Source organism: Triturus cristatus, chromosome 1_1, assembly GCF_964204655.1.
Source record: "Triturus cristatus chromosome 1_1, aTriCri1.1, whole genome shotgun sequence".
NCBI classification, from domain to species: domain Eukaryota; kingdom Metazoa; phylum Chordata; class Amphibia; order Caudata; family Salamandridae; genus Triturus; species Triturus cristatus.
In genome coordinates, this window is record NC_140579.1 from 287829930 (window position 1) to 287853387 (window position 23458).

The window sequence follows — 23458 nt, forward strand, 5'->3', positions numbered from 1 at the left end:
TGTGGGATACATTAGTAGGAACAATCATTCAGTATAAGGGAGTAGAATGCTAAAGCTGGAGTCAATAGTTGGACATAAGACTAGTGGACAATCAGAGCATCGGAGTAATAGGCAGATAGATAAACAATAAAACATACTGTGTCTTAGGACAAAAACCTATTCATTAGTATAGTTTTCACTTCATTTTTGAATGAAGAGGTAGATGAAATTCGATGGACTTCCAGTGGCAGAGAGTTGCATATCTTTGTGGTGATGCCCGAGAAGGCTCTGCAGCTCGTTCTCTTTTTTTGGAAGATCTGTGGTTTCAGTAGTAATGAGTTTGCACTTTGTATATGTCTGCATCCCCCTGATAACTCAAGCTTATGCGCCAGAGAAATGGGTGTCTTGAAATGTAGGGCTTTATGAGTCATGCACGCAATCTTTAGCAGAATTCTTGCTTGGAACGGCAGCCATTTTAGAGATTTTTAGGGCTGGAGATATGTGATCCTTTCTTTTAGTACCGGTTATTATCAGTCTGGCCACAGCATTAAGGGAGGCCCTTAGGGAGGCAGAGTTGTGTTTAGGAAAACCGCAAAGAGTGGAGCTTCCGTAGTCAAGTCTAGAAAATACAAGAGCTTGGACTGCCAGTTTAAAGTCATTGTGTGGTAGGAAGGTTTTGAGTTTCCTTAGAATACTCATTTGGTGATTAGCTCCCTTGGTTGCATTGCTGATATGATTCTGCATATTTAGGTGTTTGTCTAGAGTGACTCCAAGGGATTTAGCAGACACAATAATGTGTGGTGTACAGTTGAAGTCTGTTAGATGCTACATCCAGAGGTCGATCATGGGAGTGTGTTTGGGGGAGCGATGAGGAGGAATTCCATTTTGGCAGTGTTGCGCTTAAGATGGTTATCAGTGAGCCAGTTTTGCATTTTCAACAAGGTAGAGTTGAGGGAAATTAAGTCTTCTGGGGAGGATATTTTCAGATACTGCTGAGTGTCATCTGCATACATGTGATAAAGAATGTTTGCAGAGTTCAGAGCATTTGCAAGTGGTTCCAAGAAAAAATTGAAGAGAATGGGTGAAAGAGCGGACCCCTGAGGTACCCCCATATTGATAGCAAAGGGCCGAGAGAGTGATTGATTTACCTTGACTCTTTGGGTTCTATTGTGTAGGAATTATGTAAACCATTGTTGTACAGGCTCTGATAGTCCCATCCTTCATTCTAGAGTGGATAGTAAGCTGTTGTCTTTAACAGTATCGAAGGCAGAATATAGGTCAAGGAGAATCATAAGACATGATTCATTAAGGTCTAGCATTTTTACTATGTCATCCATGATGTGATTGAGTTCAGATTCAGTGATGTGACCTTGACCAAAACTAGAGTGAAGTTGGTTCAAGAGTTGGAAGGTCTCAATGTGGGTGCAGAGTTGATTTTGCACGCATTTTTCCTGAAGTTTCGCCACAGTGGGGATGTTGGAAATGGGGCTGAAGTTGGTAAGTTCTGAACTGTCTGCATTAGTTTTTTTTAGAATGGGGTAACCTGCCCTACTTTAAGGCAGTCAGGAAAAGTGCCTTGCAGTAGGGCGGCATTAACAATCTTAGACCATAGTGGTAGTGATGGAGTTGTCCAATACAAAATCATCATTTATACTCATTAATTTATTTCCAGGAATAAATGCTGGTCTCATTGCCCTTCCAATGATGATTTTGTGGGGACTTAGTCCGGTTTTCCTGTCAGGAATACTTCGGAGTCCCATCATCACAAGAGACAATGCAACTGGCCATGACAATGATGTGGATGCACACACTTTAGCCAGTCTCGATTTGATTGTGTCATTCATTTGTTCAACCACCCCAGAAGCCACCGGGCAGTATGCACAGTGCAGTTTCAATTTTGAATGACTCACATATTAATCCAATTACCTCATTGTTAAAATGAGGTCCTCTATCTGATTCCAAAGTAACTGGGAAACCGAAATGTGGGATGAGTTCTCTCAACAATAGCTTGGCAACTGTGAAACCATCATTTCTCCTAGTGGGATATGCTTCCACCCACCGTGAAAACAAACACACTATAACAAGGACATAATTCAGTCCTCTACATGGAGATAACTCAATGAAATCTATTTGTAATCTCACAAATTGACCTTCGGCCTTTCCAATTTTTCCCCAACTGACTACTGTCTTCCTGCCTGGATTTTGATGTTGACAAATTAAGCATCTCTGGCAAAGGCTCTCAGCGACCACCCTGAACTTTGGATTATACCAATTTTGTCTGAAAAGTCTAACCATGGCATCCCTGCCTATGTGTGTGTCACCATGATACAATAGGGCCATTGGTGAAAGTAAGCAGTCTGGCATAACTGGTCTACCGTCAGGGTACACCCACACCTCATCTTCTGCTCTTCTGGTGCAACCTGCCCTTAACCAGATTTATTTTCGCTCACCTCAACCTCATCCTGTAACTGCCTCACCTCTTCCCATGTTTCTGGAGCTGAGAAAAACATAAGTTGGCATCTGTTTTCACTCGTTTAAATTTTTCGATTCAGTGCCATATTAGTTTTTACACAATATTTAGCAATTTGGTCAGCATATCTGTTACCGGCTGTCACATAGTCATTTCCTGACTGGTGAGCAGCACACTTGACCATTGTTACTTCTTTTGGCAACTGAATTGCTTCCAATAGCTCTTTCACAATTTTCCCATTTCTTAGTGGAGATCCTAAAGAAGTCAGAAATCCCCTCTGCAGTCAAATCTGGCCATAGTTGTGCACAATTCCCAAACCATATTGACTGTCAGTAAATATGGTTATCCTCCAATTTTTCCCAAATTTGCATGCTTTAATCAAAGCCATCAATTCAGGTACTTGTGCAGACTTTACTCCTGGTACATGGGATGCTTCAATTACACCTGAAATTTTACTAACTGCATAGGCAGCATTAAGTCCTCCTCTCTCAATTCTCAGGCATGAGCCATCTACAAATAGCTTGTGATCTGGGTCTTTTTAGGGGCTCTTCTCTGATGTCAGGCCGGGGCTTTGTACATAGCACTGTCACATCTGAGCAATCATGATCTATCTCATCCATCACTTCTTCACAGGTAGGATCTGGTAGTAGAGTTGGGGGGTTTAATATTGTACATCTCACTACTGTCACGTTTTCTGCTCCCATAATCACTCTTTCATACTTAGTCATCCGACTGGGAGTAAGGTGCTGAGTTCGAGTTCTGGTTAGAAGAATTTCAACTGAATGTGGGACGAAAACTGTAACAGTATGTCCCATCACAATGGGTTCACTTTGTTCTAAGCTCATACAGGTAGCAGCAACTGCCTTTAAGCAGCCAGGTAGAGCTTAAGCTACGGGGTCTAGTGAAGTACTGGGTTTTTCAGAACCAACCCAGCGGTGCCAGGGGACACACCCGAAGACTTCGAGTTCTTCCTGTTTCGGACCACAGAAACACAGAGTCTTCTAGGTGAAGTCAAAGATCGTATTTATTGGCTGCAGACCAATCACAGGTATCCGAGAAGTACAACACGATGTATGTTCTCAGGAGACTGCCCCAAACCAAAAACCAGTCTTTTCTTATATACAGAATATTACGCTCTGGGCAACACCGCCCTTATTTTACAAGTGGTCGTTCACATATTTCCGCTTCAAAGAAAGAGCACAGTCATGATGATAATCCCCCATTCCGGCTCGGTCAGCACATAATTATTTACCCAGCGAGGCTCAGAACCCTCATCAGATATCAGCAGACCCCAATAAAATGGACACCTCCTACTCGTAAAACAAGCCATAAAGTAGGAAACAGAGTCAGGTGTGAAAGGGATTAGTCAGGAGTCGCGTGGGATACACGACTTTATGATGTGTTGGGCCCTGATGCTAATCCCATAAGGCCGCAGTAAAAGGAACCGGCCGGGCAGGACTGACCCCGGGCAGCGGAGTCAGTTTGCACAGGTCACAAAGGAGTCACAGAAAGATTGCGTGTCCTTTAGGCCTAGGCATGGCCTCAGTGCGCAGCCTATGTGAGGGCAACCACAAAATGGTTACCCTTTTAAAATGGAACCCGAGGGTTCGACATGTAGTATCGTATACACGGTGAAACATGACGAAAATACTCATACATACCGCATTAGTCATTTGCGGTTCGCTGATACCAAAATCGGCAGGGTAGGACCATGCTACCAACATGGTTCCGAAATTTACGGTACCACACTAGAGTAGCAGAAAAATATGCCACTGGATGTCTGCTCAATCCAGGTCTCTGGGTCAAAACTGAAAGAGCACAATTTTCTCTTTCACTCAAATTATTTCGTATAGTCAGGCATGCCTAAAGCAGGGGTCTCAAACAGACAGTCTGGTAATCTCATAAAAGCTTCAACACATTCAACAGTCCAAACAATTGGGTCATTTGCGCATTTTTGAGTCATTTGGATTAATGGTTTTGCTAAAAAGGAGAACGCCATAATCCATTGCCTACAATATCCAACTACTCCCAGAAACATTCTCCTATCTCTTTGAGTGTGAGGTAGGGACATCTGTTTTATTATTTTTATTCTTTCTGTGGGTACTTTTCTGACTCCTCTTTCTAAGGTGTAACCTAAGTATTTTACTCCTTGTTTACAAAATTGCAATTTTTCAGGAGATACTTTGTGTCCTCCTTCTGCCAAATGGTTCAGCAAGGCAATTGAGTCAGTAACACAGTCCTCTCGAGTCCTTGAGGCGACCAGCAGGTCATCAATATACTGCACTAGGACTGATTTTCGGGGCATGACTAGTGTTTCTAGACACTTTTTCAAGATCTGGTTAAAGATTGAGGGACTCTCAGTATATCCTTGAGGAACTCATCACCATGCCAAGATATGGTCATCAAACTTAAAGGCAAACAGATACTGACTATCTGGATGCAAAGAAATAGAGAAAAAGGCATGGCATAAATCAATTACTGTAAACCAGCCTGCATTCCAGGGTATCTGATATAAAATCACTGCAGGGTTTGGTACTACTGGACAACAAGGCACCACAATTTTATTTATTTTCCGTAAATCATGCACTACTCTGTATTTTCCATTAGGGTTTTTAATTCCTATTATGGGTGTATTACAAGGTCTGCTCATTATTTCTTTTAAAATGCGTTGCTCAATCATTTGTTCTATTTCTAAAGCAACTCCTGCTTTTACTTCTGGGCTCATCTTATATTGTCGGGTGTTTGGATAGACCGCACCTTCTTTCACAGTTACTTTCACGGGATCTACATTTGCCATTAATCCGATTTCTTTCCCTGTAAAGTCCCAAACTTCTGGGTTCACTGTAGTTCTTAACTCTTCTGGTAATTGATTTGAGGTCATTAAAGAAAACATTTCATTCACTTCAGTACCTTGCTTTGCTAACATTATCTTATAAACAATATCTTCATCAGGGGTTTGGAAAGCAACACCATCCGGTGTGCAATAGATTGTACAGTTCATCCTGCTCAGCAGGTCTCTACCTAATAAATTTACAGGACTAGAATCACAAACAATAAATTGATGCATATCTTTGTAGTTACCAATATGCACCTCCATTGGCCTTGTAAGTGGGGTTTTAATTTGTTGCTTTGAAACACCAACGACTTGGATACTATCTCCCGAGAGGGATAGGTTTGGGATGTCTGCTGTTCTCACAGTAGAACGGGTAGCACCAGTGTCCAATAGAAAAGTGATATCATTACCTTCCACTTTCCCATCAATAAATGGACTGGACTCATCTACCGGCAAGGATGCGCCAAGTACGCACTCCTCTTCCTCCCCTCTCAGGCACCGTCAATCATCAGAGTCACTGTCAGTACTTTTCAAAAGATATTGTGAAATCACAGAATTTTTCTTACCACTTCCTCCTCGAAATCCGGCATCCGTGTGGTGCTTTTGAGGGTTCACAAAGTTTGGCATAAGAGCTGGAGGCACCTGATACTGTGAAGTAACTACATGCTGTGGCTGATTCACAACCCCTTCAGTCTGCGTCTGTGGGTTTAAATTTTGATTATTATTCTGAATATTCAGACACTCATTTCTCCAATGCCCAAGCATTCCGCATCCGTGACATGGAAACTTCTTTTTCTCATCCTCTCTATTCATTCGTCCTCTCAATTTACCACCATTCATTCCCTGGTCACTCTGGTTCAACCCTTTGTCAGTTTCTGCATTTAATTTTGATTCCTGCTGTTCGGCTAATTTCACTTGTGCCCACATAATTTTCTCTTTTAACTTTTTAAGTCTGACTATAATATCATTGCCACAATATTTGGCGTACTTTAAAATATCATCAATGCTTTTTCTCTGCCATCAAAGCATATGCTGCTGAATCATCTGACTAATCTCTGGTTTCAAGCCATACACAAACCTATACACAAAATGTCCCATGTCCTTATCGTCAATATTTTCAAAACCACTGTACTGCTTAAACACCTGTAACAGCCTCTCATAATAGGCATGTATGGACTCATTTGATTCTTGAGTTGTCCTGTCTATCTATACCCAATCTGTCTCTTTTGGGGGAATTTTCCCTTTTAAGAAAGTAATCCCTTGGTGATACTTTTTCATCACATAATCTAGGGGTGCTACTGTTTTTGCATCTCCTGGATACTCCTCACTTGGCCAATCAACTGTGATTTTACAATCTGTCCACAAATCTGCAGGTACCACAATGTCAACCAAATCATCCAAGTACTTCAACAAAACCTTTGACACCTTCTCGAACCTCTCAACCTGCTTGTACCGCTCCACTGGTTTTTCTCTCAATTTCGGAAAATCATTGTAAATGACAAAATATCCTATATAATGTCTACTTCATGGGACATGAACATATCCACCACCAGGTACTTCTCTCATGGCACACAACCTTTCTACCTTTTCTGTGTCTTTCAACAAGAAAGCAGATGTTGATGCTTCCCTAGCCTTTGCTTCCTCTTTCTTTTTCGTCCACCTAGTTTTCCATTTGTCCATATCTCCCCACTTCTGCAAAACGTTCATTAGTTCTTTTACTTGTAATTTTCTACCAGACACATTCATGTTTTCCAAATCCTTGTCTGTGAATTCCACTCGATAGGGTTTTTGAAATGCCTTAGATTTCCCTATGTCTATTCCAATTTCTGCAGCTGTTTCCATCAATTTTTCATGATACACCTTTGCATTTTGCGTAATACTCCTACATACAAACAACAATTTTTCTTCAATATAATCATTCAATCTTCCTAATCCCCCATTTCCAGCAATCATTTCCTCTAACTCAACTTTCAATTTATAAATATCTCAAATCTTTGGGACTGAACTACGTCTCTCTATTCCCTGTGACCACCTTTCCAAATCTTCTGGAGTGACTGCTGTTGTTCTCTTAGTGATTGGAGGTGCCACTGTCCCTCTTTCCCTCCCATGATCAGGTAAACTTCTTTTTGGAGTTCCAATTACTGGCTCTCCTATAGAGAGATCCATTAATGAAATGACTGAACTGCACTCACTGGCTTGATCTTCCATAATTATTATTTATGTTCTGAAGTTGCTCACTGGGGCATGTACAGTTTGAGAATTTTGAGCATTCGCTTTATTCCCAAATAATGGTATAACAGGGCGTACAGTTACAGGTACTGATAAGGCATCTGCGGGCAAGTTCAATTGATTTATTTTCTGTATCAATTCTTTTGTTCAGTGCCTCAATTTCTTTCTCTTGTAGTACTCTATTTAGTGAATTATCCTAATACTGGGGGACTTGAGGTGACTACTCTGTTGAGTTAATGGCAGCTTTTATTCCTTTGAAGTTTGGGGGCGATCCAGCGGAAAGGGGCTAATTTACAGATCCTCCCTGCATCACAGATCCGTCACCACACTTATTCATTCACACACGCATTCATTGGTGGGGCCCATAACACCAACATTCACACTAACGCACTAGTATCTGCACACAGGAGGATGATGAATCCGCTGGACATGTGGGGAGGTACCTTGTTCCCTATAGGAAAGGAAAAAATTATATTACAGAATATACATATTTGCATCACCACCTATATGATCCTAACCTTAACATCAAGGCACTCCACCACTTGGTCGATGGACCAATTAGTTGGACTGGTTGATGGTGATTTAGAACCAGCTAAAACACATTTAAGCTTCAGAATCCTTTAATCTCCTAATGAAAAATCACAAACTCATAATTTCTGTTAATCAAATTATTGTTTATCTAAATCTTGTTTGCAATTATATAAGTAGCTTTTCGGTCAATCAAAGTTGCAATTTAGTCAAATAGCACAAATCGCATGATATTTTATATTTACCTATTCTTGCTATGGGGGTCTTTTCTAATTCAAATGGCTCTGCATAAACCGAATTTTTCTGCTCAATTGTCCCAATTAAGCAGGCCAAGGCTCAAAGTCCGGAAAAAGATCTTTGCTCAGCACGTCACAGTCCCAAAGATCTCCAAAGGACCAGGAATCGTGCAAGCATCTAGCTCATCTATCATCGCCTGTGGGGTCGGTAGGGGTGTGCGGAAAAAGGATAACTCCTCCCTCTTCTACTACCCTTTTATAATAAAATTTGGGATAACATGAAACATTTATTTGACAATACTATAATCTGATTGGTCCATTTGAAGAAAGTTTTAACATCGTCCAACTTTCCCAGACTTTGGTTCTCAAAGAAGTGCTAGGTCACTTCCTCGGTTCATGACATGTCCATGCAACATTGTAGTTTTTCCTGGTTTTGGAAGCTTATTGTTTCATGCATTGATTTTCAATAACTGAAGTTTGGCAGTCCTCCATGTTCCTATCCTTGACCAGGAACACTGTGCTCTGAATTGAGGATGCCTGGAGATCTACGGAGCCATCCGAGTCTGCGCAGTAGACATCGCACTCACGAGACGGTGGCCACTTCTGAACTCCATTTTGAATGTTATGGTTTGGTAGGCCCAAATGCCAACTTAAGCAAAACAAACACAAAAGAGTAATTAATATGCGGAAATGAAAATTCTAATGTTAAACCCTCACTAATCCCTTTATGTATTAGCATTTTCCTAGCTTATGGCGACATTTAAAGCAATACTACTCACCCTTCGGTCCAAACGGTAACGCAAACATCACCAAAGCAACATAAATCATGCAATATTCTATCACCACACATACTATTATTAATAGGCGTACCATAATTAGTTATCAGAGTTATTCTGCCATGCATATAGCAATTAGTCCCGCGTGTAATTTGTGTTTACCAAAAAAAATGCGAAATGTTAATTAGTATAACACACCATTCAGTTAAATCCAATTATAATATAAATCAATTAAGTAATTAGTATTTTCATGCAAAATAGAGGAGGTATACAAAATTTTGCTTTACCTGCTCCATCAATCCCCCCTTTGGTGATTTTTTTGATATCACCACAAATCCCTTAAATTTTGATAACATTTTTAATAGAAATGAATTCAGTTCTCTTTAAGTTTTATTAGGTCACATGATTGTTTCCCCTGTTTCTTCCTCTCTTGTCTTTTTATACACATTCTCTTTCCATTCTTCTAATTCTATACCTTCCATTTCTCTTTCCTTCTTTCTTTATCTCTTTTCTTAGTAGCTTCTCTTTTCATATGTTATTGTAATTTTCTTCTCTTACTACATAAGCATCCTAGTCTCAGATTTAATACCAAAAATATCACACAAGTTATTGGAATTAAAATCTTACCCATAAATGTACTAACTAATTTTAGTAAATAGTCCTTAATAGTAAAAAGCCCTTTTCCAATCTTTTCCCAAACACCTTCAACCTCCAGTGGAACAAGCTCCTTGTGCAAATCAGTTATATTCTTTATGTATGTCTTCAAATCTTGACTTTCGTCAGGAATATAAGTACAACAATGTTGAACCTTCAGCATTCCACAGACTCCACCCTCTTTGGCCAAAATAATATCAAGGGCAAGTCGATTTTGCATCACCATGGCTCGCATGGCAACCATCTCTGTATTTACCAATAAAAATCCTCCAGCAGTGCTTGTTGATAAGCGATCCACTACTGTAGACAATTTTCTAATTTTATGTGCATTCAGAGATATTCCAACAGCTGGTATCAGTGCTCCAAAAATATCCCCTACAATTTCTGGCCAACTCTCTTTCCTTCTACATGTTAGTTGTCTACCTATCTCATGTGCACCATCTTTTCCCCTTCCTACATGAAATATCTTTGGGAAAACCAGGCCTAGGTAACATGTGCCATACCAATGGCCAGGTAATCGATAATAAGCTTTGTTCCCGCAGATAAAATATAATCCAGGGAATACCGGATCATTTCCTCCTTTAAATCCCCATCCACCCATGATTCTATAAGTATCATGGCAATCACTTGCACCTATGAAGTAATTATCATACACAGTTTGATTTTTCTAATACACAATTTTCCTTTCTGAGGCCAATCCAAAGCCATAGCTGGACTAGTTTCTCCTTTCAAATGTTTTTCTCTTTCAACATCCCAGACTGTCTTTTCTCCTTTTCTCTCAGGTATCTTCTTTTTCATTTTCATTCTCCTTTCTTCTACCATATCTAGAAAAGTATTTTCTTCCTTTTTCAAACTACAAGTAAGATTATTTCTAAATACCGATTCTAAAATGAATTCTCTAGTTTCTAGGATACAAAAATTCACCTAACACTTTACCAGGTTTTACTCTATTTAGTTCAGGAACTACAGGTACTTGTGAAAAAATGTTATCTACATCAGAAAAATAATATTCTAGTTTCCCTGTTTTATAAAAACAAAACTTGCTAATACACTACATGTTATTCCATATGTTACTGGAAGGTGATGGTAAGTAACACCCTCAGACACTGATGCAGGCAACTGCATGCATACATAGCAGTCTCTCACATCCATTGTTTTTACATATTCATACAATAATTTTGAAAAAACATTAGAAAAATCAGTTATGGACCTATCTTTATGTAAATAAGTTCTATCTATTCCTCTACTTGGATTAATATCATGAATCTTCTCTTCACCAGTTTTATTTTCAGTATGACCTTCTATTGTCTCAAACGTTACTTTAAATGATACTATTAAAGCTAACGCACTCCACAAAAGCATTAGTAATCCTGTACAACAGCAACACACCTTGCACCATCTTCAAAGGAACACACATGTAGATTTTCTACTTTCTGTGTTTGCCATTTTGGAAAATGATCAGTGTCTTTTGACTTAGCCTCGTCTACACACAACTAGTTTTGTCTAAACCCAAGGCTCTAGGGCCTACTTGCTTCTTTTCGGATATGTCTCTTGTTCTGTATTTTAAAAATTCTTTTATGGAACACCCTGGTTTCCTCAATTTGGCATTTGATCGTCATTCACTTTGCTCTCACAAACTTGATTCAGAATTTTCTGAACATCCGTCTCTTCTCCGATGTCGGACAAGATAAGTCTCAGGATTTCGGACTCTTCGTCTTCCTCAACCACTTCTGGTATTGTCACACTTAGATCCCCTTGGCTATCTGCTTCCTCTTGTACTTCAGGAAGTGCCACGTATGACCATTCTGGTGACTTATACTTCTGGTTAGGCTTTCTAGTCCGTTTTCTTTCCTCTGACGGTGTCTGTTTAACGTCCTTTATTTCTCTTGGCTAGACACCTCATTCACTTGTTCAGCTCTGGATGACTTTACTCGTGTCAGTCGGTATCTCAATCTCTTTATCTTGTTGGGCCAGACTTCTTCTTTTGCTGGCCTTTTCAACTTATTTCCTTTTTCACTTCTTTCAGTTCTCCATGCTCTTTTTCTCAGAACTCGACCTTCCGGTACTTCGTCGTCACTGCCCTCAGATTCAGTTCCACCTTGACTCTTACTTTCAGTAGTCTTTCTTTCCACCACTTCCTTTTTCTTATCTACTTCTGTCCCTCCTCGTATTTCTTCCACAAAATCTTCCTGCTGACTAACTGTCCCTACTTCTACCTGGATGTATGGTTTCCCTACACCTCTTCGGGGGTTTTCCGCAACAATCTTTGCCTCAATCTCTGTATCTGGTACCTCACCATTTACCTCGGTGATTTCAGGTGGAATTTCTCTTGTTTTTTCATACGGAGCTTCTTTATCAAGAATTTCTTTGACAGTCTCTTCACTGTTTTCGTTTACACTCTCATGTACTTGCACTCGTTCAGTATCTGACTCTGAGCTAGTGTCAGAAATGTGTAATCTCCTTCTTAATGGTAGATTTTCTGGTGCTATAACTGGACTTGATTCTAACTGCCCCCTTTCAGGAGTTGGTCTTGTTCTTGTTTCTTCTGAATCTGACTCAGAACTGGTATCGGATTCTTCAAAGTATTCTTCTTCACTGTTATCCACTGGATTTGGAATTCGCAAGGTATGGCTAGCATGAATCCAATTCTTCACTCCTGCACATTTCACAGCTGTCGTCGTGGTCAAGATCACCTGACGTGGTTTACCCCACCTTGGGACCAGACAATTTCTTCTTCTATGCACTTTTATTCTCACCCAGTCATCTGGGCTTAGATCATGAGCTGGCTTCTTTTCAAGAATGGTTACATCCAATCCAACCTGATGAAACACAGAATGAACGTAATCAGCCAATCCCTTGCAATAATCCAACACCAAGTCATCAGATATAGGCAATAGTTTGTTGACAGGAATGAAAACATGTCTCATTGCCCTCCCCATTACTATTTCGTGGGGACTCGATCCAGTATTCCTATCAGGGATAGATCTAATAGTCATGAGTACTAGAGGCAAAACATCTGGCCATTTCAAACCTGTGGCTAAACACATTTTTCCCAATCTGTTTTTAATGGTGCCATAAACTTGTTCCACCAGACCAGAAGCCTCTGGGCGATAAGCACAATGCAGTTTCTCTTGTACATTCAATGCCTCACAAATCAGTTTCATGATTTCATTATGGACATGTTTTCCTCTATCTGATTCAATTGTGACTGGAAAACCAAATCTGGGAATGAACTCTCTCAATAGTAGCTTTGCTACTGTAATTCCATCACTTCTTCTAGTTGGGTATGCTTGCACCCATCGAGAAAACAAACAAACTACCACTAAAACATACCTCAACCTATTGCAGGGGGGCATTTCAATGAAGTCAATCTACATTCTTGTGAAAGGTCCTCCTTCTCGTCCTATCGTTCCTAGACTTACCACTGTTTTTCTTCCAGGCATCTTTGACATAGGCTTTCAGCTGCAAGTCTAAATTTTGCATTAAACCATGTCTGTTTGAAAAGTCTGATCATAGCATCTCTTCCTACATGTGCTTGTCCATGATACATTCGTTCCATGGTAGAAACCATGCTATCAGGCATGACTGGTCTTCCATCCCGATAAACCCACACATGGTCTGTCTCTCGTGGTGCACATCCTGCTTTTACCCACTGTTTCCTTTCCTCATCTCCTGCTTCTTCTTGTAACTGCCTCACTTCTTCCCATGTATTCACAGGGTTAGTAAACAGCAAGGGAAATGAATTCATTTCTTTTTCCCTACCACGATTTACAGAATTCTGATTTTGTGCACAATATTGTGCCATGTCATTAGCAAACTCGTTCCCTGATGACATATAATCAGCAGACTTCGAGTGTGCAGCACATTTTACTACTGCCAATTGCCTAGGCAGCTGTATCGCCTCAAGCAACTTTCCAACCACTTCAGCATTCCTTATAGGAGTTCCACTCGATGTCAAAAATCCTCTTTGGGACCAAATTTGCCCAAAGTCATGCACCACACCAAAGCCATACTGACTATCGGTGATCACTGTCACTCTCAGATTCTTTCCCAACTTGCATGCTCTTGTTAATGCAAATAGTTCAGCCACCTGGGCCGATTTTACTCCTTTCAGACAAGATGCTTCCAGTACAGCTGCTACAGTACATACTGCGTATGCTGCACTCAGAATTCCTTCATCGGTTCTCAAGCATGATCCATCCACAAACATCACATAGTCACTTTCTGTCAAAGGTACATCTTTTATATCAGGACGTGGCTTGGTACAAAACTCAAGCACTTCCAAACAGTCATGATCCACATCATCCCTGACTTCCACATTCTCAGAATTAGGTAACAGTGTTGAAGGGTTCACATTCAGACATCTCACAAGGCTCACATTTGTTGCACCTAATATGACTTTCTCATATTTAGTTAGACGACTATGTGTCATAAACTGAGTGCGGCTCCTAGTTAAAAGGATCGCCACATCATTAGGCACAAACACTCTCACTGGATATCCCATCACAATTCCTTCACTCTGTTCCAGACTCTTACAAGTAGCTGCTACAGCTTTCAAACAACCAGGCAATGCCACAGCTACAGGATCTAGCATAGCTGAAAAATATGCAATTGGTCTTCTCAATTTCCCATGTTTCTGTACTAGTACAGAAAGTGCACATCCATTTCTTTCGCTGCAATAGAGATCAAATTCTTTCTCATAGTCAGGCATGCCAAGAGCTGGGGCTTCACACAAACTATCTCTCAATTGTTTAAAAGCCTTTAACACTTCTTTATTTAATTCAATGGGGTCTTTTACATCACTCTTTGTTAAGCGTACCAGAGGTTTTGCAATCAATGAAAAGTTACTAATCCACTGACGACAATATCCAACCATTGCAAGAAACATTCTCACCTCTCTCTGAGTCATTGGGCTCTCATTCCTTTTATTATCCTGATTCTATCTGCAGTCATTTTCTTAGCCCTTTTTCAATTTTATGGCCTAAATACTGTACTTCCTTTTGACAGAATTGTAGTTTTGATGGGGATACTTTAAGTCCTCCATCTGCTAAATGATTCAGCAATGCAACAGTATCCACTACACAAGCTTCTCGTGTTCTCGATGCCACCAAGAGGTCATCGATATACTGGACTAGTACCGATCTTTCAGGAATTTTGAAATCTTCTAGAGACTTTTTCAGGATCTGATTGAATATCGCTTTCTGTATATCCCTGTGGGATTTGGCACCATGCCAAAGTTCTTTCTCCAAACCAAAGCGCAAAAATCTGTTGGCTGTCAGGGTGCAATGGAGTGGAAAAGAAAGCATGACACAAGTCGATCACTGTGCACCATTCTGCATCATGAGGAATCTGATATAGAATCACAGAAGGATTTGGGACAATGGGACAACATGAAACAACAATTTTATTCACTTTTCTCAGGCCTTGTACTATCCTGAAAGTTCCATTAGGCTTTTTCAGACCCATAATTGGCGAATTACATGGACTGCTCATTATTTCTCTCAAAATACCTTGTTCAATCATTCTGTCTATTATAGGAGTAACTCCTGCAATTATCTCGGGTATCAATTTGTACTGTGGAATATTTGGGTAACTTACTCCTTCCTTTACAGACATTTTTACGGGATCTACATTTTTAATTAATCCCACATCTTCTCCCGTGAAATCCCATACCTCCGTTTTCACTGTTTTCTTCAGTTGCTGAGGCAATTCCTCGGGGTCAAATACAGCAAATGCCTCAGTAATTTCAGGTTTCATGTTAGCTATAGTCATTTTGTACAGTACATCCTCATCAGGAGTCTCAAAAGCTATGCCATCAGAAGTACAGAAAATTGTGCAGTTCATTTTGCACAGCAAGTCCCTTCCTAACAAATTTACAGGGCTGGTATAGCACACGACAAAACGGTGCCTTTCGGAGCATTTCCCTATTTTTACTTTAACTGGTTCAGTAAGATGTGATTTTATCTGTCTGTTGGATACTCCAACTACTTGGATTGTCTCATCCGAGAGAGGAAGATTTTTAACATCAGCTGATCTAACAGTTGAACGAGTACCACCAGTATCTACTAGGAAAGTAATGTTTTCGTCATTTATCTTTCCATCCACAAAAGGGCCTGTCTGGTCTACTTCCAGAGTTGCGCCAAGTACGCACTCTTCTTCCTCTCCTCGGCACCGTCAATAACTCTCTTCTGACTCACTCTCATCGCGTTGTAGCCAATACTGCGAAACAGCACTAGCGCGCGGCAGCTTAGTTACCTGTTCTTCGTTGTAGAATCCTGTCTCATTACTGTATCTCTGAGGATTTACGTTCTGTGGAAAAGGCGGTTTTGGCACCTGACATTGTTGGGCAACAACCTGCTGCTTTCGCTGCGGTTGACAACTCACCTCATTCTGCACCTGTGGATTCAATGATGCATTATCGCCATTAGCACTTGGGGGTAATTTACACTCGGTTCTCCAATGCCCTATCTTTCCGCAGTTATGACATGGCCACTTCTTTTTGGCTTCTTCTATACTAATCTGTCCTTTCCCTTTCCCAATATTGGGCTTTTGTTTCATGCTCATACCATTTGCCTGTTCAATCAGTTTCAATCAGTTGGGCTTCCTGTCTTTCTGCCACTTTTACTTGAGCCCACATGGCTTTTTCTTTTAACTTACGTTGCTTGGCTTCAATCTCATCCCTAAAATATTTTGCATGCCTCAATACTTCATCTATCTTTTTATTTTGCCAATCCACTGTATGCTGTTTAATCATTTCACTTACTTCAGGACGTAACCCATACACAAATCGATATACAAAATGACTCAAATCTTTCTCACTCAAATTTTCATCACCGCTATATTGTTTAAAAGCCAATAATATTCTTTCATAATAGGCATGTACATATTCTTTTACTCCTTGGTGAGTTCTATCAATCTTTACCCAATCAGTTTCTTTTGGAGGCACTTTATTCTTCAGGAAGGTAACTACCTGTTTGTATTTTTTCATTACTTCCGGATCAGTAGCACCTGTTTTTGGATCCCTAGGGTATTCTTGAGTAGGCCAACCTATTGTAATTTTACATTCTGCCCATAGATCTGCTGGCACAAGTATGTCAAATAAACTGTTCAAATCAATCCATAGTACTTTTGATAATTTGACAAACCTGTCTACTTGCCTGTACCACTCAACTGGCTTCTCGCGCAAGCGAGGAAAGTCACTGGTGAATGATAAAATGTCCTGTCTGGTCCAGGGGACATGCACATTGCCTCCTCCTGGAATCTCCCAGTTACCACCTTTTCCTTTTTTCTTACTGGGAAAGCTGCAAACGTTTTGTCGGTTGCCTCGTCCCGTTTTCGAAACCACCTACTCTTCCATTTATCTACGTCGCCTCATTTTCTCAGCAAAACAATTAGCTCTTTAATTTGAGTTATTCTTCCTGCTGTATTCAGATTCTCAATATCGTTTTCAGCAAAGTCTACTCTGTATGGTTTTTGTAATGATTTTATTTTTTCAAAATCGATACCCATTTCACTTGCTACTTCTTCCAATCTTTCATGTAAATTTCTCGCTCTCCATGTTATACTTTTACACAGAAACATTAGTTCTTCATCCTGATCTGCTTTTAACTTTTCTGTGGGAATAGTTCCTACTATTAATTCTTCTAAAACTATTTTTAATTTTGCCACATCTAAAGGTCGAGGTTCAGCATCTTTTTGCTGTAAGCTCCTTAACCATTCACTTAGTTCTTCTGAAGTAGGACCTACAGGATTATGTTAATTTCTTGTTTGTTCTAAACTCTTTGGAGTCCCTCGTACTGATTCTGTCGTCATTATTGCTCTATTCGCTAGACTCTTATTCACTGTCAAATTTTTAGGAGCACTTAATCCAGAAGTTCCTACCACTTGTCCCCATGGATTTTCTCTTGAATCTCTTTTTTCCATTTCGGTTTGTTTATTACTGTTGTAAGGGATTGTTAGACAATGTTCACTATCCTTCTGCTTATCAAAAATAGGCATCAATGGTCCTATTGTTACAGGAACAGTTACAGCTTCCATATTTTTAGTCAATTCCCTATTTTTTTCAGTTAACTCTAAAGTAGTTCTGGCTAATTCAGCTGAATTTTCATTTGTCATTTTACCAGGTTGTGTTTTTTCTGATTCTCTAAAGGGATTATTTTTTCCTACCTCAGGTGGCGTTGACTCAAATTTTATATTTTGTGGTGCCTCTTTCTCTGGGGCACTCGGTGTCAACAACGTAGAATTTGCTTAGTACGGGGGAGGATTTTTATGAAACATGTCCTCGAGTACATCATCCTCCGACTCATTCACACCATACTTGTAGCCTTCTGTACATTTTCTACTACTAGTCTCTTCAGCATTTCTCATAGGGAACATCCCATCAGCCATATTTGCACTGCGCCATCTCCTCATTCTGTCATTATGATACTCCTGTCCACACGGTCTACCAAAAATGTATTTATACCTTCCACCACTCCGTTGTCGCTCCCTTTCATACATATCATCTTCCCATTCTATCAATGCTCCAAAATGAGCAGGTCTAGGTCTCGGTTCTAATCCCATCATTCTTTCTCTTAAATTCTTTAATACCGCTAAATTAAATGAACCATGTTCTGGAAACGCTAAAACTCCATCATCTTTTGTATACTTTGCCCAATTGTCTAGCCAAATACATGTATGATACCCATATTTCGCGACCATGAAGGATGCAGGCGATTTCGGTGGAGGAAGCAACTGTCCCTCTCTAGTCACAATCGGTTTATCCTTTTTAAATAAATTCTTGATCTTCCCAAACCAGGACTTTTTTCTCTTTTTCTGGTGGATCGTAATACATCATTTTCTTTTCTTAGTATCGCTAGATTTCTCCTACGACTATTCTGTGGTCTTATCCAATCGTAGCGCGACTCACACTAACGCACCAATCCGGAGCGTCTTCGTCTCTTAATGACTGTCCAATCCCAGCGCGGTCTTTTCTGACGTCAGCTTTTCTCACTACTCCTGCTTCCGCTGACCCCTCTTTTACAAAATTTATCGGAAAACTTTCTCTTATGCTCTCTTTTACGCAAAATCTGTTAGTAACGACATAAAAACACCACCATTGTCTGCTTCGCTAACAAAAGAGATAGTTTTGACCTTTCTCACAAGAATTCCATATTTCTCGGGAACAGCGCTTACCTCTGCCCTACCACAGAATTATTACATTTGCCGATAAAGTAGCACTTCCCTCTACCTTACCCTTCTAGCAAGCATTAGCTAACCGTTTCTCTGGAGATAAAACACCTGTTGGAGACTACACTGCTCCTGAGAATTAAGACCAGAGTTTCACAACTAAGCCGAATGCTATTTCACTTATACACATTCGTACGGAAAATGTAGTTCATTTACACAGAATCCTGTATTTCTCAAGAGCAGCGCTTACCTCTGCCCTTCCACAGAATTATTTTATTCGTTGATAAAGTAGCACTTCCCTCTACTTTACCCTTCTATCAAGCTTAGGGAACACCTATTACCTTTCCAGTGATAAGCGTAATCAGAGCTCACAATTGACTCCTGTTACTTAAGACCAAAATTTCACAGGTGACCTTCGCTACCCATACACCACTTTCACACAGAAAATCCCTAGGGATAACACACGACAATGTTACCAATTCGAACCCAGACAATGCGATGTGCAACTCCAATCGTCACACGTTTTTCCCCGTGTACCTACAGGGCAACAAACAATACACCATGTGACTTCACTTGCCACACGTTTTCCCCGTGTACCTACAGGGCATTCAACTTCCTACATCCTTTCAAGTCTTCAAAACAACATAAAATGTGACACGCTTCAACATAGAATGTTACTACATAGATCAATAATCAGAAATCAAAATCAATAAGCAATAATCACCAAACCAATGCAATAAAACCATCAATCTGCTAACAGGAAAAAACTGATTGTTACATCCTGCTTTTCCTTCTTCTCTGTCCTTCTTCTGTGTTTGTTCTAAGCCCCTCAGCCTGTATCTGTGATGTCACCCAAGAGTTCCTTTTGTGTATGTTTGATTCTACTGCCAGTTAGATTCGAGGCTTAGCAGCAGGGCAGTTGCTCCCGGTGGGGCTTAACTCGGACTTTAACTGGATCTTAACTGGGGCCTGTATCCTGTACATTGATTCCTGATTAATGAAAATAAACTTACATCTGGATGCAGCAACCCAAGGACACATCATTATTTTATGAAATGTTACACTGGCGACGATTTGAAGGAAGAAACCACGCGTGATCAAAGAATTTTACAAGAGAAACTACAAGAAATTAAATGAACTGCATGTCCAACCCCTTCATTGCCCCACGGGTGTCTACAACAACTGACAGCCTGAAGTAAGTTGGGTTGGGGACATGTTAAAGTACGCCTAAACATTAGATGTCACCTGCTTTTTGAAATATACTTTTACATGGAATGTGCACCTTGATTTTGAGACTCACACATCTTAAAAAAGGAGGAGATTTGATTTGATTAACCTTGGATCTTACTGCCACGTGTTTAAAAGGGTGTGTGTTACCTGAAGTCTGTGCACTCTACTTTAAGTGTTTGTACTTTAATCGACTTTCTGGAGACTTTTACATATCTGGAAAAAGAAAACTGTGCCTGCAGCTGGAAAGTCAGTCCTATCTCAACTGTAAATTAAAAGAAAAGGAGAAGACAAACTGCCGGTTTTACACAGGACGTGCGATATTTGTTTGGACGTGTTTGTGCAGTGTTTTCACTATGAATAACTGATAGAAAGTGAACAGTGCTTGATTCACACAGCGGAGGTATTTTTCTAGCACCGGTAAGCTAAAACAGGTGAGACATTATTATTAGTTGAGCAACCTTCAACTTCTACAAACTTTTACTTATCTGGGAACGAGATCGCTCATTTTTATTAAGTGTTCGCAGACAGCATGAAAGAAAGCTTTATTTGGTTTTGAGAACTGTTTGCTATTTCGCTGGTGAGCTCCTCATTTCAGCTGAACTTCCTCAGCACATTTTGGGCGGATTTTGCAACATTTAAAATAAGAACAAAAGAGCATCGCTTACAGTTTATTGAATAAACGATGTTCTTACCTCATGTAGTGACGGTTGTTACATCCGGAGAGAAGATGCATTTTTTGAGTGGTTCCAGCGTTCTGAAAGTTGTCCTGCTCGAGCTCTTCCATGACGTCTTTATTCTTCCTGAAATGTAATTACGTGACTGCACCGCAAGGACTCGTCATCGCGCAAGGTCACGCAGCGTGAACATGCGTAGCAGCCATCTTCTTTTTACTTTTTGTAGTGTTGTTGCCTGGTACCATAGCAACATGATAATTTCGCCCACATTTACTCAAAGAGTGTCTGTCCTTCTCCCGACATTGGGGGTATTCATTTTAATTTCGCCAAAGCGAACAAAGCTGTGCACACCATTATGACTTCTTCAAGTACGACTTTACTTTTTGTCTTCCTGGTGCCACGTATCAGAGGAGTAGCTCTCTCCAAAATTCAGACTACGGTGACTACCTTTATTATTTTAGTTTGTTATGTTTTAAAAATTTGTGTATTTCATTATGCATATTGTTAAGTTATGCAATGTGATGTTTGCGCTGTTATTTATACTTTTGTGTGATGGGTTTGAAGAATTTTATTATTGCGTACTTTTGGAGCCACAATGGTGCTCAACCTTCGTTGAGGTGCTCATTTGTTTTCATGGTCATGGAGATTGGTTGCTTCAGTGTTTGTATGTGTATTGGTGATGCGTTTTGAGATATTTTATTTAATTTAATGTAATTGTGTGCGGAGCCACATCGATGCTCATTTTTGAGGTGCTCCATTTTAAAAAGGTAAAGCTGGAGATTGTTTGCTCCAGTGTTTGGATATGTATTGTCGGAGCCACATTCGGTGCTCCTTTTTTTTGAGGCGCTCCAAGCTTTCAAGTTTAAAGGTAAAGAGCCATAGTGTGCTCAGTTAAATTCTTGCTCGCTTTCATGTGAGAAGACTTAGGGCTTCATTTTTTCAAGTTTAAAGGTAAAGAGCCATAGTGTGCTCAGTTATATTCATGCTCGCTTTCAGGTGAGAAGTCTTATGGCTTCATTTTTTCAAGTTTAAAGGTAAAGAGCCATAGTGTGCTCAGTTATATTTGTGCTCGCTTTCATGTGAGGAGTCTTGTTTATATATGAACCACGTATGTGCTCTAATGTTTTAGAGGTGTTCATTTTCAATTGATGAGGAGGTTTTGGGAGGTGAGTAGACAAAATATCGGAAATGTAATATCGATATACAGAAATATCGAAGTCAAAATATCGATGGAACAATATATCTCTGTCAACAATATCGATGTAAAAAATGTCGAGATTGTGATGTGTAGTAAAATATCGAGGTATAGTATATCGAAAGACATAATATCGTGTAGTAAAAATATCGAAAAAGTATAGTATTAAGTCACTTTGTGATTTGTAAAAAATTATTGTTTAGAAGTGTCAGCAAATGTTTATTTAAGTGTATTAAAAATAACAATTTTCTTTCTATTAATATAATTTTTTAAATTTTGATATATAATTTTAGGAGCGGGATGTTGGGTTTATAGGGGATAAGGGTGGGGAGTGTTTTAAAAAAATATATTTGAAATAAAATATTTTAATAAATTTTTGTAGAATTTAAATTTAAATTTTGAACAAAATTCAATTATTTAAAATTTAATTGTGAAAAAAAAAATTTTTAGTGGGATGTTGTGTATATAGGGGTTAAGGGTGGGGAGTATTTTGGAAATAAATATTATATTTAATATTTTAGGATATAATTATTTAACTATTATTAATATAATTTTTTAAATTTGGATATATAATGTTAGGAGCGGGATGTTGGGTTTATAGGGGATAAGGGTGGGGAGTGTTTTAAAAATATATATTAGAAATAAAATATTTTAATAAATATTTGTATAATTTGAATTTAAATTTTGAACAAAATAGTAATATTTAAATTTTAATAATGAAAAAAAATATTGTTAGTGGGATGTTGTGTATATAGGGGTTAAGGGTGGGGAGTGTTTTGGAAATAAATATTAAATTTAATATTTTAGGATATAAATTTAGAAATATTATATTTAAAAAAAAAAAAACAAATTCAAATGTGTTTTTAAATTTTAAATGTGAAAATTGTAATAATAAAATAAATGTAATCAGTGGGATTTTGGGGTTATAGGGGATAAGGGTGGGGAGTGTATTAGATATATATTTAATATTTAATATTAAATTAAAAAAAAAAAATTCAAATTTGGTATGAAAATTTAAAATTAAAAATTTTAGTAATAAAATTTAATAATTTATGATATAAATTTTGAAATATTATATTTAGAAATAAAAACATTTCAAATTCGTTTTAAAATTTTAAATGTGAAAATTGTTATAAGAAAATAAATGTAATACGTGGGATTTTGGGGTTAAAGGGGATAAGGCTGGGGAGTGTTTTAGATATATATTTATTATTTAATATTGAATTCAAAAAAATTTAAATTTAAAATTTTGTATTAAAATTTACAATTAAACATTTTACTAATAAAATACATTTAATAAGTGGGATTTTGGGGTTATAGGGGATAAGGGTGGGGAGTGTTTTTGAGAAATATTTAATATTTTATAAAAAAAAAATAGAAATTTAATTTTTGGGTTTAAAAATTAAAATTAAATAAATTACTAATACAATAAATTTCATAAGTGGGAATTGGGGGTTATAGGGGATAAGGGTGGGGAGTGCATTCA